A 17,103-nucleotide genomic window follows, 5' to 3' on the forward strand; every position below is an offset into this window, starting at 1 on the left:
GCAATAAAAAGTTCTAGCAGTTACCCTGTGGCACTGAGCAATGCCAGAGACATGAGATTTGACGGTCTCTAGGCCTAAAATGTGCAGAAAACACTTAAACAAGTGGCGATAAGAAGGTCTTAGAAGTTTGAGGGCAACTTTTTGGAGGCAACGGCTGCAGAACATGTCCAAGTATCAAAGTTCGCACTCAGTAGTAGGAAAGGACACCTACAAAATACAGGCTCATTTTCCTAAGCCACAGAGCAGCCTAATGAATTCATTTGGGTGCTGAGTTGTTTGAATGTCCTTAGAATTGTTGGAAGGCAGACTCCAAGGTCACACTGAGTTGCATTAGCCTTCAGGCTTACTGATTCTTTGGAAACATGCAAGAGTCCACAGCTTCACAATAAGAACAGCAAAGTTTTCAGGTTTTAGGCAGGCTAGATTTTTTTCCAAGGTCATCTTTTTATATTTCTTTCCTCTTTTCCTATTTAGGTTATAGCTTTTCACCAAACCAAGTAAGCCCCTTTTGGATAATTTGCCTCCTAATAAAATCAATTCACCTTCCCCTGACCTCTGCAGCCAATTACACTATGTTTTTTAACTCCCCAAATTACAATTTTTCAAAATCTGCTGTGAGTATGAAGGAATAAATCCTGTCATTAAAAAAAGCTTCAAATTAAAAAAAAAAAAAGTTCTGCCTGAAACACAATATGAGCTCTGGTGCCTGGGTGGCTTGGTCAGCTACGTGTCTGCCTTCGGCCCAGGTCATGATCCCAGAGTCCTGGTCCTGGGAGTCCTGGATTGAAGCTCCACATTTGGCTACCTGTTCAGTGGGGCATTTGCTTCTCCTTCTCCCTCTGCCCTTCCTCTCTCTCTCTCTCAAAATGGATAAATAAAATCTTTAAAACACACACACACGCACAATATGGCAGAAACAACGAAGACCCCATCCTTCCTCCTGAAGAGCCTAGACTCCTCCCCCCAACTGCTGAGGCAAATGCTACAAAGCCAAGTAGACAGTTTCTCTTCTTCACATGCAGTCCCTGTCCCCAAGCTTGAGTGTTCTGTGGATTGGGGTCATTGAGGACTGGGGTTGGGAAATCCCGGAAGTGAGGAGGAATTCATTTGGACAACTAAGATTTACTCTCAGAAGGGAAACAAAAATTAGCTCCAGGAGAAGCGGCCACCAATGGGCAGCATGAAGGAAGTAGTTGGAGTAACAAGGGAGAGGGGCTGGGTGTAGCTTACACCTGATTGGCAAGTTAGGGTGTAGAGAACTGAGGGGTGGGCAGAAAGGAAAGCTCAGTACCCAGGAGCCTAGGGAAGCAGTCAGTCCTTCTGAATCCCTATGCGCCAGCACCATTCCCCTTGCCAGCGGTTCTCAATCTCTGTCTCTTGTTACAAAGTGGATTCTGATTCCATGAGTCTGGCTTGGGGCCTGAGAATCTGCCTTTATGACTCACTCCTAACTTGATGTTACAGTAACAAGTTCATACAACCACTGCTCCTATTCTCTTCAGTGTTCTTCCAGAACAATTACCAAATGTACTATCACAATAGGTACCAGTTTTTAAAAAGATGTAATAACACACTGTTTCAGCCAGTATCCTCCAGAGAAACAGAGCCAACAGAAACAATCTATATATACCAAGAGCCGAGAGAGACTGATTTTAGGATATTCACTCACACAGTTGTGAGGACCAGCAAGGCTGGATCTACGGGGGCAGGCTGGCCATTAAGAGTTGATGTTGTAGTCTTAAAGGAGAATTCCTCCTCCAGGAAACATGTCTTATTCTTAAGGACTTCAACGGATTATATGAGGCTTACCCATATTATCAAGGGTGATGTGCTTTCTTTGAAGACAACTCATTATAAATATTAATTATACCTACAAAATACCTTCACAGGAATAGCCAGATCAGTGTTTAAACAAACACCTGAATACGATGGTCTAACAAAGTTGACCCCCAAACTAATCATCACACACACTACATAATTTTCAGCAAATTTACTTTTTCCCCCCTAACATGTCTTACCAATAGCTACATTGCATTCTATTTGTTGTATGTCTGTATCATAATCAAATAAGTAGTCTTTTATTGTTGGGTGTTTTACTCTTCAGTATTACAAAAATGCTGCAATGAACATTCTTGAGAAAAAAATCTTTAAGTCCAAGTGTGAATATATCTGCAGTATAATTATTTAGACTAGAAAATATTGGGCAAGGAGTATGCAAAGTTTTACTTCTCATAACAATTGGCAAATTGTTTTAAAAAAAATAGACTTTGCTAATTTATACACTCAGTAGAAATGGGTAAAACTTTGTTTCTACACATTCTCAATGACACATTATATTACAAAAATATTTTCAACTTTGCCCTTCTGATACATGAAAAACAATGTCTCTCATTCAATTTTAATTTTGTGGATAATCGTTTTCTTCTTACATTTAGAGGCTATTTGTATATCTTTTTTTTTTCTGTGTCTAGAGCCCAGTTTCCTGAGGTCTTTAGAATTTTTCTAATTGATTTAAATTCAATATATCTTATGAATATTAATCATGTTCTTATATATATAGTACAAATATATCTTGTTCTGTTGTGTTGCTTGCATTTAACTTTAATTATATTTTAAATCATGCAAATATTTTAATTTTATGCAAATATATTAGTCTTTAATTTTCTAACTTTTGGGTTTTGTGTCTTGTTCCACAGAATTTCCCTCCAAGAAAATATAAATTTTCCTTTATTTTCTTCTACACTATATGGCATCTCATTTTGTGTCAAAATCTTTGAACCATCCTGTTTATTTTGGTGTGAAGAGTATAATAGAGATGAGCTCTTTTCCTTCTTTTCTGGCTAGCCAGTTATTCAAAACCCATTTATTTGATAATCCATTTTTTAAAAAGATTTTCTCCATTATTTGAAAGAGATAGAGTGAGAGAGATAGAGCATAAGAGAGGGAAGTCTGAGGGAGATGCAGACTCCCAGCTGAGGAGGGAGCCTGACGTGAGGCTCGATCCCGAAATTATTCTGGGATCATGACCTAAGCAGAAGGCAGCTGCTTAACCAACTGAGCCACCCAGGTACCTTCTTTGATAATCCATTTTTTAAAAAAGATTATTTATTTATTTATTTGACAGAAAGAGAGAGAGAGAGAGAGATCACAAGTAGTCAGAGAGGCAAGCAGAGGGGGAGGAGGAAGGAGGCTCCCTGCTGAGCAGAGAGCCTGATGTGGGGCTCAATCCCAGGACCCTGAGATCATGACCTGAGCCGAAGGCAGAGGCTTAATCCACTGAGCCACCCAGGTGCCCTCATTTTTTTTTTAAACACATACTAAATTCCACCATGTATGGGCTCTACTTATGAAATACCTATCCTGGAAATTCCATTATATAATATTTTTTACTTTTTCAAATAATATGTCTAAGAAGAGCTAGCCCCCCTCATTATATTTACATTTTGAAACTTTTAACATAGTCTTATTTAAATCAGTGTATCTGTTTTGAATTAATTAAGGAAGAATGTCCATCTCATGCGTTCTCAACAGGATGATATCACTCTTTTTTTTTTAATTTGTTTATTTATTTATTTTTTCTTTTTTTTTAATTTTTTATTTTTTATAAACATATATTTTTATCCCCAGGGGTACAGGTCTGTGAATCACCAGGTTTACACACTTCACAGCACTCACCAAAGCACATACCCTCCCCAATGTCCATAATCCCACCCCCTTCTCCCAAACCCCCTCCCCCCAGCAACCTCAGTTTGTTTTGTGAGATTAAGAGTCACTTATGGTTTGTCTCCCTCCCAATCCCATCTTGTTTCATTGATTCTTCTCCTACCCACTTAAGCCCCCATGTTGCATCACCACTTCCTCATATCAGGGAGATCATATGATAGTTGTCTTTCTCTGCTTGACTTATTTTGCTAAGCATGATACGCTCTAGTTCCATCCATGGAACAGAATAGAGAGCCCAGAGAGAGGATGATATCACTCTTAAAGAATCAAAAATTGGTTCTTGGAGATGAAAAAACTTAATATTTTTTTTAAAGATATATTTATTTATTTATTTGTTTGTTTATTTATTTGACAGAGAGAGAGATCACAAGTAGGCAGAGAGGCAGGCAGAGAGAGAGAGGAGGAAGCAGGCTCCCTGCTGAGCAGAGAGCCCGATGCGGGACTTGATCCCAGGACCCTGAGATCATGACCTGAGCCGAAGGCAGCGGCTTAACCCACTGAGCCACCCAGGCACCCTGAAAAAACTTAATCTTTAAAAAAAAAAAAAAAAAACCTTAGGTTCTAAAGTACAGATATATATGCACAGTATGTAAACATATTTAGTTTATTGGTGGTATTAACATTTAATGGGATAGAACAATTAAGAAAAAAGAAATGTCTGTAAAGGGTGGTTATAATGAAAGAGTTGAGAACACTGTTTATTTATGTAAAGTTGGTCAATCTTATCTAAAAACAAGTCAATTCTTGATTCTCATTTAATGTTTTAGCCTCCAGCGCAGAATATTAAAATTTTCTTCAAATAGATCCAACTGTTTATTTCTAGATGCTTTCTTTTTTTCATAAATCTTCATTGAGGACAACAAGTTTTGTATGTTAATCTTTATATACCAATCTACAGAATTTCTAATTGTAGTGTGTTATAGTTATTTCCTCTCGTCTCCCAGTATTGATTTAATCTGCAAATAATGAAAAACATAACTAACACCAATCATGGTAGATATCCTTAGGGTGAATATGAATTTAATGGAAATTTTTTTCTAATATTTCACCATTAAGTCCATGATAATTTGGTTATAATTAGGGATTTATTAATCTATTTATGTTTAAAAAGTTTTAAAAGAATTTTATCAAATGCTTCTTTGACATTCATGGAGATGATCAAATGATTACTCTCCTTAAATCTATCAATATAACCTTAACCCTGTTGAGTTCCATATATTGAGCCATCCCTGCATTCCTGATATGAACTCTGTCTGGTATGATATTGTTCTTGTAATAAGTGACTGTAATTTATTTGCTGATACTTAACTTCTGACTTTTGCAGCAATAATATAGGTGAATTGTATAGACTGAATTGAAAGTTATATATGTTTTAGCATAAACTAATTTCTTTTGGGTTTATAAATCACTTGTACCTGGAATGTATTAATATATTGCTATTAGGTTAACCTGTTAACTGAATGCTTCCGTCAGCACACCACGTCACCTCAGACCTGGTGCAGCTTCTCTGTCCTCCTCCCCACAAACTGAACCCCCTCACCAGAAACTGTCTCTGTAACGCCTTACATATACGCAAAGCCAGGAAACATGGAGCCTTGTTTTCTGAAGCCAGTCTTCAAATAAAACGTTTTCTTTAGATTAAAATGTTGAAAAAAATATATATACCATACCATCCTATTTTGTCAGGTTTTAGTAATAGTGGCTTCATAAAACAAATACATAAACTTTCCTTGTTTCCTTTCTATGCTCACAGACATCTTTAAATAGGATACAAGTTTCTTAATTCTTATGGACTTTATATATTGGCCAGTAAAAATGTACGGGTCAGGCATTATTCATTATGGATGATTTTTTGACAACTTTTTGGCTTTCTTTAATTTCCTGTCTTTGGTTTTGGTTATTTATCCTTTATTTCCCAGGTTTCTAATTTATTTTTATAGAGTTGAATAAACTATTCTTCTAAAATTATTTTCAGTTTCTCTGTAGCTATGCCTGTTTCCTTTATTGTGACATGTGATTTTGTGCTTCTGTGTTTTTCAAGCCCCTCTCCACATAGGCATCATTTTTATTCTCCTCCCCTCCCCCACAGCCTCTGCCTCTTTCCTTCTCTGCCTCTCACTCTTGCATTATCTCTTTCCCCTTTTTTAGTCTCAATTAACCCACTCTTGAACCCAGTTACTAATTTTATTTTTTGTTTGTTTCCTATTTTATAATTCATTTATTACTACTTTCATAATTACATTCTTTCTCTTTTTCCTTAGGTTTATTTTGTTGTTTTCTCCCAACTTTTTAATTTGATACTTTGTTCATTTTTTTGTGGTGGGGGAAGACATTTATTTTTGTGGGTGAAAGAGAATTTTTTAAAAATGTCACATGAAATGGATTTCTGCAGTGTTCTTTGGGATTTATAAGTAAGATCTGGAAATGATTCTTTTACTCTTCATATGATATACTGTTTTCATTTCAATATTACACAATACCAAAATCAGACCACATGAACCCCATATCTACTAAGGTTTTAAGCATTATTCAAATTGACTTTAAAAAGATACTTTTTCCAACATTTAATGACACAAGGTTCAATGATCTCATGAGTTCCCTAACCTTAAGGTCCTTCTTTTCTATAGCGCAGGTCACTTGACCTTCACCTTTAGGTGATTAAGGAGCTCTAATTTAACACGTAGGGCACACAACAGAAAGTTTTCCTTGTCCTGCTCTGACCTTGTGATCCCATTCTAATGTGGCATTTCTTGCTAGGGAAGTCTTTACCTTGTACCTCTGATCGGCAAATAGCTCACTGTCTTATTACCTGCACTTGAGTACTTCTCTTGATAACACATCTGCTATCAATCTCCATTAAGGTGATGTTTGGTCTTGATCTCCATGACCTTTTTTCAACCTGCCATGCAGTTACAAGACTGTTGCTCTGACACTGTCCTGAAAGGGTGGGCCTTGTTATTCATTGACAGACTTCCAAACCTTCATTTTTTTGCTCACTCATTCATCCAGCATGTATCGGGTGCCTACTTTATTCAAACAGTGAGCTAAAAGCAGAGAAAGGAAAAAGCAAGATGTGGTCTCTTCCTTCCAGTAGCATCCAATCTAGTGGAAGGTGACCCAATGACATGCGCCTGCAATACTGTTTAAATCTAGGCTTTTGAGTACTGAGTTCTGACATGATATTCTAAAACCTCTTGCTGGTTTTGCTGTTTGTTTATCCCAAGACACTTGGAAAATTTCCAAATTTACAAACACTGCTATTAAAGTTAATTTTTTTCTAAGAAAAATGTACACCACGACAATTAGAGAACAAAACTGTGGCACCAAGCTGGAGACACATGACATCCAAGTATGTATCTCAACAGAAATGACAAATGATTACATGGTATGACCCAGTGGTCATTAGCAAATAGTAGAAACTGTGTTTGTCAAGTCCAAGGAGGCCAAGGGTCTTCTGCATATCAGAATCTCATTGTAATGTGACAAAACAAGGCATGGGATTATTTCTAAAATGACCCATTGGTTGTGATTAATAAGGGACTTTATTGTTGAGAATGAGCATCAGAAGGAATTTATCCTGTTCTTTCCCTTATAACGTGGTTCCTAGCCGGCATCCCAGGGGTGGCATTTGAGTAAAACTCTAGTATATTATTATGAAGCAGAGAGGAAGTAACGCACTAACTAGACCCACTTTTTAAAATTTCTCAGAGTAAAACTTTTGACACAATGCCAAACATCCGGATGAAAACTGAAGAAAAACAAAAACAGCTCTCCAGATGTTTTCCCTAAGTAAATGTATAGGAGTTACTGTTCCTATCCTTTCTTTTTTGAAATAACTTATGCAGCAAAAGGGAACAAGAACCAGATAAAATATTAGGGTCAACAAAGACCATGTTGACCTTTTAAGAGGAAAACAAAGCACAAGTGATTTTGGATGATCAGGATAACACAAGGAAGTCACCAAAATCTCGCCTTGGTGGATATGGTAGGTTAACTTTTTAGCCCAGATTTTTCACTCCTTTGTGGATCCTTGCCTCACAAAACCTTGCATTTCCTCTTACTATAAAAAGAGGGCACTTCTTGGCCTCTTGACTTTGGGTCAATGGGACATTAGCAAACATGATTTATGCAGAGGCTTGAAATGTGCTTGTGTAGTTGGACTTAACCACTTCCACTTTCATCATGAGAGAAATAACCCCAGGTAGCCCACTGGTCTAGCAAAGATGAGAGATTTGTGGAGTACATCTGTTCTCAACCTAAGTTTCAGAGTTTAGAGCCAAGTCCAGCCGCGATCAGTCAGTTCCTGGACAACCTGTGGTTGTGAGAGAGAATAAATAATTGTATTTTAAGCCACTAAATTTTGGGGTGTTTTGTTATACAGCAATATTGTAGAAATAGTTGACCTCCGGCATAAAGCCAAAGCAGATTGAAGATGGCGGGATGTCTAGAACAGAGTGTTTCCCATTGGCTTCCACCTACTGATAGTGATGCTATCAGCTAGAAATATCTGAGGCATTCACCTAGTCCCGTATTAATTGTGGCAAGACCCCACAAACATTTCCCAACCAGAGCCAATGTTGTGGTTGACCAACCCTTGTGGTTCTTGTTATGATTGCAAGATGCACCTTAGCAACACCTATCAGCAAACTTAGAAAAAACAAAGTTTATTACTCACAGGCTCTGAGCAGACACAGCATGCCCAAGAGCCACAGTGAGGTCACAGGGGGAGACAAAGAACCAGGACCTGGGGATCTGTGTCTATTGAGATGGACGGTGGGGAGACTAGGGTTTTGTGGGTTCACTCTTTATTGGAGAATTTAAAACATAAAAGCAGGAATGGGCATGAGAGGGGGAAGCATGTTTATGCCAGTGCTCCGTTGTCTAGGTTACCCAGGACCTCCTCACAGGGGAGCTTCATGGAGGGCACAGCCTGATTCCTTATCTAGTTGTTTAGCTAGTAGCTGTGTCAGACAGTTGGCAGTATGTTGATTTGAGATGGATGTCTTTGAAATGGATGCCTTGGTAACGAAAAACTTAATGTAAGGCACTTACATTATAATAAAGTTCAGTGACAAACAGTTAAATTACACAGAATCAACATGAGGAATCAAGTTGCCACAAAGATGCAGACATGAGCCTATGTATCTCTCAAGCTTTACTGCCTAACATGCTTGATTTTACTTTTTGTGTCTGCTAGAATATTCCTCCTCCAGTGCTGTTTTCTCTCTCCCTACCTTCCTGAAAGTCTTAACGTAGACATCATCTATTCAGGTATTGGGGCACTTTTGTCCTCTAAGTATGCCTCCAATGGCCTCAAGGAGGAAACTTAAAATAAACTGGCCTGCAAATCAATGAAGGTAACTTCCTCAACCAAAACATAATTTGTATAATTTCCCTTTAGTTCGAACATGATTTAAATGAACACACACTCAAGAGCACAGTTTCATGCTGAAAACATTCAGAACTACAATAAGACATTTTTAAAATCCAACGGGCCAGGATTTTAAATTGACCAAATTTCTTTTGGCTTTCCATTGTGAGAAATAAGAGACATATTGCTAAAAAATAACTAACTAGAATTTAATCAAAGAAAATATTCACTTTTGAATAAAGTCTTTGAATTCTCACATTTAAACCTTGTAGAACTAGGCATATCAGGAGCCTAGAATTCATTAAAATGATCCTAAAGCAACACCTAATGTCCAAGGAAGAAATGTTTTCATTAGTTAGAACTGACATCCTTAAGCAGAGAAGTGGGCTATTGTAACTTAGAACAATTTAATACAATTAGGGATTAATTAATTTATTTATTTGACACACACACACACACAGAGAGAGAGAGAGAGAGGGAACACAAGCAGAAGGAGTGGAAGAGGGAGAAGCAGGCTTCCTGCTGAGCAGGGAGCCTGATGCAGGGCTCAATCCCTGGACCCTGGGATCATGACCTGAGCCAAAGTAGACACTTAATGATGGAGCCTTCCAAGTGCCCCCAATTAGGGCTTTTAAAAAGTAAATTTGGGAGTGATCCTCAGTTAACTAAAAAATTCCTATAACTTTATTGACGTGTGTGTGTGTCCACATGTATGTGGTGTGTGTGCAGGCACGTACGTTCCCCACCCCCAGTTGGGACAAATAAGAATTAGTATTTATTGAGATCTATTCTTGCCAAGAACTGTGCTGAGAAATTTACAGACATTATCTCATTTGATCCTTATAATAACCTTGCAAGATTATATAAAATCTGCTCCTCAATAGGTATCGTAAAAATGCTAATTTGGGCCTGAGCAGTTTACACATGATGCTCTAGAGCAGTGGGTCTCAACCTCGGCTGCACATTAGAGCCATCTGGGAGCTTTTAAAAAATCCCCAGACTGGGGCCCCACCCCAGGACACTGGAGTTAGAAACGGGTGAGAGTAGAGGCAATTGTTACTGTGATTGCAGTGGGGAGCTAAGTAGGTTTGTGAGTCACTGGATTTTGATAATTTGAGGATCTAGACACTCAGTGATATGTGTGCTTGGCGTTAAGCATGGCGGTGCTCTGCTGCTGTGGGAGAGAAGCCAGCAACTCAGCGGTCACCAGCACAGCGCCCACCAGCACAGTGCCCATGTCCTAGGGGAAGAAGCACGGGCAGCAGGTGCCCCTGCTTCAAAGCCTGCCTCAGGGACATCAGAGCCAGATTCAGGCTGCTCTCCTCAGAGATCATGCCACAGAGACTTGAACACATGTTTTCATTATTTCCCAAGCACAGGACTAATCCTACACCCTTTTTAACCCCTTTGGCCGGTTAGCATTTGCCCTAGCCAAGCAAGAGAGGTGGCAGTCTGCATTTTATATTACCTAGGTATCAGGCAAGGACACGAGGTCAAGGTCAGACTGAAGATGAGGCGCAGGTTCAGAGTCAGAGCATATACACCTAAAACGGGTGGACAGTCTTGCTTGGGTGATGTTCATCGGCTGAGTCATCAGAAGCCGTACCTTGGTTGACCATTCTAGGTATCTGAATAGCTCTGGTTTCTGTGATGCCCCCGGAAGCTTGGTGTCAACGGCGTGGGTGAAATCCTAAGGCCCCTGCCCTTTCTCCAGCCTTGGCCAGTCACCCGTGGAGCACAGAAAAGGGGAAACCAAGGTACCTGCTTCTTCAGCGTTCTCAGTACCTCTAGTAATTGAGCGTATCTCTGCAAAGGGCTATAGAAGCTCCAGGACCTGAGGGCTTATAGGGAGCTGACTGCTTTCTAAAACTGCTGTTTTATGGCAGCTGTAAATAAGCTTTCATTTCAGGTTTGAGGGGAGGCTGTTCAATGCTGTGCTTCAGAGTGTGAACTGTAGATCCACATGTGTATGCCTGTTTTCTCATCTATCTGATGAAAGTAACTAGTTTTGGTTATATTTGATGTATGGCTTATACAATAAATAGATGAAATAGATATAAATAATAGATGAATATAATAAATAGATGAAAAACTTCTAGAACAACTCCTGCACATAGTAAGGGTTATATAACTGTAAACTCTTATTATTTATGTATTCTTTCATCCATGCCACTGTTTATTTTGGGGTGCAGTGTTTAAAAAGCCTTCCTGTGTGTCAGGTGTTGTGTTAAGCTCTGCTCATGCAAAGGGAACAAAATAATATGGTCCCGGCACTCAGGGGAAGGGAGGAAGACAGACAAGTAAAAATTATCTAGTATCATTTTAGGAGTTAAGTAATCCAACTGTATACCTTGGTGTTTAAGAGAAGAAACACTGCGAATCAATCCTCTTTGCTGTGGGCACTGCTGAGAACAAACTGATTGCTCCCTACTTTAGGATTCCTTTGCATATCTGATAATGGACAATAGTTTATTCTCTAAAATGACTGTGCTCCTGAAACTTATTCCAGAGCAATAAGACAGAATTGGTTTGTTCCCTTTAAATGCTATACAGCCCCAGCCACCTCCTTCATCTGTTTGGCACTGGGCAAATGGCTGACCTGTTTGTCAGTATTTCCCACTGTAAAATGGACACAATGTTACTTACTTTACAAAGTTGTTTTAAGACTGACAGATATCTGTATAAACCTGGAGATCCCCTTATATTTGCAGCTTCCACTGGTTGAAGTAACCACCCTGGGTCATCCAACCCAAAGTTCTAATGGGTCTGTTTTCTCAGGAAGTTGCTGTATGCATGATTATAGTACAAAGGTCCTCTTTTGAGAAGTTCTCAGATGTAATCTTGTATCTTTTCCTCCCCTTTTCTTCCTCTTCTGTTGTTCCTGATATTTTCTCACCCTGTTCACACTAGGCTGAAAAAGGTACAGGTTTGTCTGTGATATATAGCATGGAGGCTGATTCAACCCCTCATTCCCTAGGGCTCATACTCTCCCTACATCTACATCAGTTCACTGTCATGGACTAAAAAAATGAATTTTAAGATAGTTTGGATTGTTTCTTACCATGGACTGATATTGTATATACAGATCACCCAAGTTGGGATCTTTTAACCACACTGACATATGAACGTTTCTGTCCTTTCTTATATTTCTAAGTCTTGGTTTCCTTCCCCAAGGTTCTTCTCTATATAATCCAAGGAAAGGGAAACCCAACAGTAGACCAGCTCAGCGTCTACCAAGGTGTTTAAAGAAAATATTCTCATTGGTGTCAAGCAGTACTGGAAAATTTGGAATTAGATAAAAATGAATAAAAGAAAAACAACACTGTAGGATCACACTACCAAGGAAGTGAGAGGTTGGCCCACAGAAGGCGAGAAAATATTTGCAAGTCATACTTCTAATAAGGGTCTAGTTACTATAATATAGAAAAAAAACTTTTATAACTTAAAAATAAAAAGACAACCTAATTTAAAAACAAAGGATTTGAATAGACAAATCCCTAAAGAAGATGTATAAATGGCCAATAAACACATGAAAAAAAATGCTCTGTATCAACATTAGCCTTCAGGAAAATACAAATCAAAACCATGAGATCCTACTTAACACCCACTAGAATAACTAAAAATAATAAGTTTTCTTATTATTTCTTTTTCTGAGAATGTGGAGAAATTAGAACCCTCATGGACTGCTGGTGGGAATGTAAGATGGTACAGCTGCAGCACAAAACAGCTTGGCAGTTCCTCAAAAAGTGAAACATAATTACTGTATAATCCAAAACAATTTAATTCTTTCATATATACCCAAGAGAATTAAAACATACATTCCCACAACATACTATACAAACATACATTCCAATACTATTCATAATAGCAAAAAAGTGGAAGCAATCAAAAGACCCTCAAATGATGAGCAGGTAAACAAAGTGTGGTGTAGCCTACACAATGGACTATTACTCAGCCATAAAAAAGAGTGACATACAGGTACATGCCACAATATAGATGAACTCTGAAAACATAACACTAAGTGAAAGGAGCCAGACCAAAAAGATCACATAATATGTATTTCTATTTGTACAAAACTTTCAGACTAGACAAATCCATGGAGATGGAAATCAGATTAGGGTGGTCAGAAGCCAGAGGGGATAGATTAATTGGTTGGGGGGTGTGGGGGGCTGCTAAGGGTACAGAGTTTCTTTGGGGGATAATGAAAATATTCTGGAGTTAATAATGGTGGTGACTGCACAACCTTGTGAATATTCTAAAAATCACTTCATGGTACACTTTTAAAAAAATTGTAGAACCTCCTAAGGAGTTCTTTGGCTAATTTTAATCCTAAAATTAGTTTGGAATCATAAAAGATCCTGAATAACCAATGCAATATTAAGAAAGAAGAGCAGGACTGCCTTTGTTGTGTCCCACAGATTTTAAACCATTGTATTTTCATTATCATTTGTTTCCATGATTTTTTTCAATTCTTCTTTCATTTCCCGGTTGACCCATTCATTCTTTAGAAGGATGCTGTTTAGTCTCCATGTATTTGGGTTCTTTCCAAACTTCCTTTTGTGGTTGAGTTCTAGCTTTAGAGCATTGTGGTCTGAAAATATGTAGAGAATGATCCCAATCTTTTGATACCGGTTGAGTCCTGATTTAGGACCGAGGATGTGATCTATTCTGGAGAATGTTCCATGTGCACTAGAGAAGAATGTGTATTCTGTTGCTTTGGGATGGAATGTTCTGAATATATCTGTGATGTCCATCTGGTCCAGTGTGTCGTTTAAGGCCTTTATTTCCTTGCTGATCTTTTGCTTGGATGATCTGTCCATTTCAGTGAGGGGAGTGTTAAAGTCCCCTACTATTATTGTATTATTGTTGATGTGTTTCTTTGATTTTGTTATTAATTGGTTTATATAGTTGGCTGCTCCCACATTGGGGGATAAATATTTAAAATTGTTAGATCTTCTTGTTGGACAGACCCTTTGAGTATGATATAGTGTCCTTCCTCATCTCTTTTTATAGTCTTTGGCTTAAAATCTAATTGATCTGATAGAAGGATTGCCACTCCTGCTTTCTTCTGATGTCCATTAGCATGGTAAATTCTTTTCCACCCCCTCACTTTAAATCTGGAGGTGTCTTCAGGCTTAAAATGAGTTTCTTGGAGGCAACATATAGATGGTTTTTTTTTTTTTTTTTTTTTTACCCAGCAATTGCATTACTGGGTATTTACCCTAAAGATACAAACGTAGTGATCCAAAGGGGCACGTGCACCTGAATGTTTATAGCAGCAATGTCCACAATAGCCAAACTATGGAAAGAACGTAGATGTCATCAACAGATGAATGGATCAAGAAGATGTGGTATATATACACAATGGAATACTATGCAGCCATCAAAAGAAATGAAATCTTGCCATTTGCGACAACATGGATGGAACTAGAGTGTATCATGCTTAGCGAAATAAGCCAAGCAGAGAAAGACAACTATCATATGATCTCCCTGATATGAGGAAGTGGTGATGCAACATGGGGGCTCAAGTGAGTAGAAGAAGAATCAATGAAACAAGATGGAATTGGGAGGGAGACAAACCATAAGTGACTCTTAATCTCACAAAAGAAACTGAGGGTTGCTGGGGGGAGGGGGATTGGGAGAAGGGGGTGGGATTATGGACATTGGGGAGGGTATGTGCTTTGGTGAGTGCTGTGAAGTGTGTAAACCTGATGATTCACAGATCTGTACCCCTGGGGATAAAAATATATGTTTATAAAAAAATAAAAAATTAAAAACTTTAAAAAAAATTAAAAAAAAAAGAAAGAAGAGCAAAGCTAGAGACATTATATGCCTTCATTTAAAATTACATTACAAAGCTATAGTAATCAAAATAGTATGGCACTGGCATAAAAACAGACACATAGATCAATAGAACAGAACAGGGAGCCCAGAAATAAACCCATGCACATATATCAATTTATTTTTGACAAAAGGGTCAAGAATATACATATAATGGGTAAATACACAGTAAGTGGTGCTAGGAAAATTGGACAGCCTCATGCAAAGGAATGAAACTAGACCACTATCATACACCATACACAAAAATTAACTCGAAATAGATTAAAGACTTAAATAACTCTTAAAATGTAAAACTCCTAGCAGAAAACATAAAGGATAAGCATTTTGATATTTGTCTTGGCCATGATTTTTTGGAAACAACACCAAAAGCAAAAATAAACAAGTGGGGGACGCCTGGGTGGCTCAGTTGGTTAAGCAGCTGCCTTTGGCTCAGGTCATGATCCCAGCGTCCTGGGATCGAGTCCCACATCGGGCTTCTTGCTCTGCAGGCAGCCTGCTTCTCCCTCTGACTCTGCCTTCCACTCTGTCTGCCTGTGCTTGCTCTCGCTCACTCTCTCTCTGACAAATAAATAAATAAAATCTTTAAAAAAAAATAAAATAAACAAGTGGGACTATATCAAATTAGAAAGCTTCCACACAGCAAAGGAAACCATAAACAAAATGAAAAGGTAAACTATGGAATGGGAGAAAGTATTTGTAAACCACATATCCAATGAGGGATTAATATCCAAACTATATAAGGAACTCATACAACTCAATAGTTAAAAAAAAAAAAAAAGACAACAGAAAAACCCAAAACCCAATTTAAAAATGGGCAAAGATACTAAATAGAGAGGTGCATAAAAAGGTGCTTAACATCACTTATCCTGGGGCACCTGGGTGGCTCAGTCAGTTAAATGTCTGCTTTTGGCTCTGGTCATGACCCCAGGGTCCTGGGGTTGAGCCCCACATCAGGCTCCCTGCTCAGTGGGGAGCCTACTTCTCCCTCCCCCTCTGCCACTCCCCCTGCTTTTGCACTCTCTCTTGCTCACTCTTTCACATAAATAAAATCTTTAAAAAAAAAAATCACTCATTCTCAGGAAAGTGCAAATCCAAATCACAATGAGATATTACCTCACACCTGTTAGAATGGCTGTCATCAAGAGACAAGTGTTGGTGAGTATGTGGAGAAAGGGGACCGTTGGCACTGTTAGTGGAAATGAAATTGGTACATTCACTATGGAAAGCTGTAAGGTAGCTCCTTTAAAAAAGTTTAAAAATAGAACTTTATTCTATGTCATATGATCTAATAATTCCACTTCTGGGTATAACTCCAAAGGGAATAAAAACATATAATGTCAAAGAGATATTGATACCTTCATGTTCCCTGCAGCATTATTTACAATAGCCAAAGTATGGAAACAACCTAAGTGTTCCTCAACAGATGAAAGCTTATATACAATGGAATATTACTCAGCCATGAGAACGGACATTTCTGGTGTTAGCAGTAACATGGATGGACCTTAAGGACAATATATGAAGTGAAGTAAGTCAGAGAAAGACAAATCCTTTTTGATATCACTTATATGTACTATTTGAAAGGGCCAAACTCATAGGAACAGAAACTAGAATGGTGGTTACCAGGGACTGGCATGGGGAAGGGGGGAATGTCATGTCATCAAAAAGTACGAACTTCCATATAAGATGAATAATTTGGGAGATCAGAGGTACAGCATATAGTTAATAGATTATAGTTAATAATACTGTGCTATATATTTGAAACTTGCTAAGAGAGTAAATCTTAAGTGTTTTCACCATAAAATAGAAATAAATTATATAATGTAATGCAGGTGTTAGCTAAGGCTATAGTGCTAATCATTTTGCAAGAAATAAGTGTTTCAAATCAACAGATTGTATACATTTAAGTTACATAATGTTATATGTCAATTATATCTCAATAAAGCTGGGGTAAAAAGGAAAATAACAACTCTTGGTGAGAATATAGAGACACTGAAACCTGTGTACATTGCTAGTGGGAATGGAAAATGGTTCAGCTGCTATGGCAAATAGTTTGGCCGTTCTTCAGAAGGTTAAATATAGAACTACCACATGACCCAGAAATTCTACTCTTAGGTATATATCTAAGAAAATTGAAAACACATGTTCACGCAAAAACTTATGCATAAATG

This window comes from Mustela nivalis (genome assembly GCF_964662115.1).
Source record: "Mustela nivalis genome assembly, chromosome: 11".
NCBI classification, from domain to species: Eukaryota; Metazoa; Chordata; class Mammalia; order Carnivora; family Mustelidae; genus Mustela; species Mustela nivalis.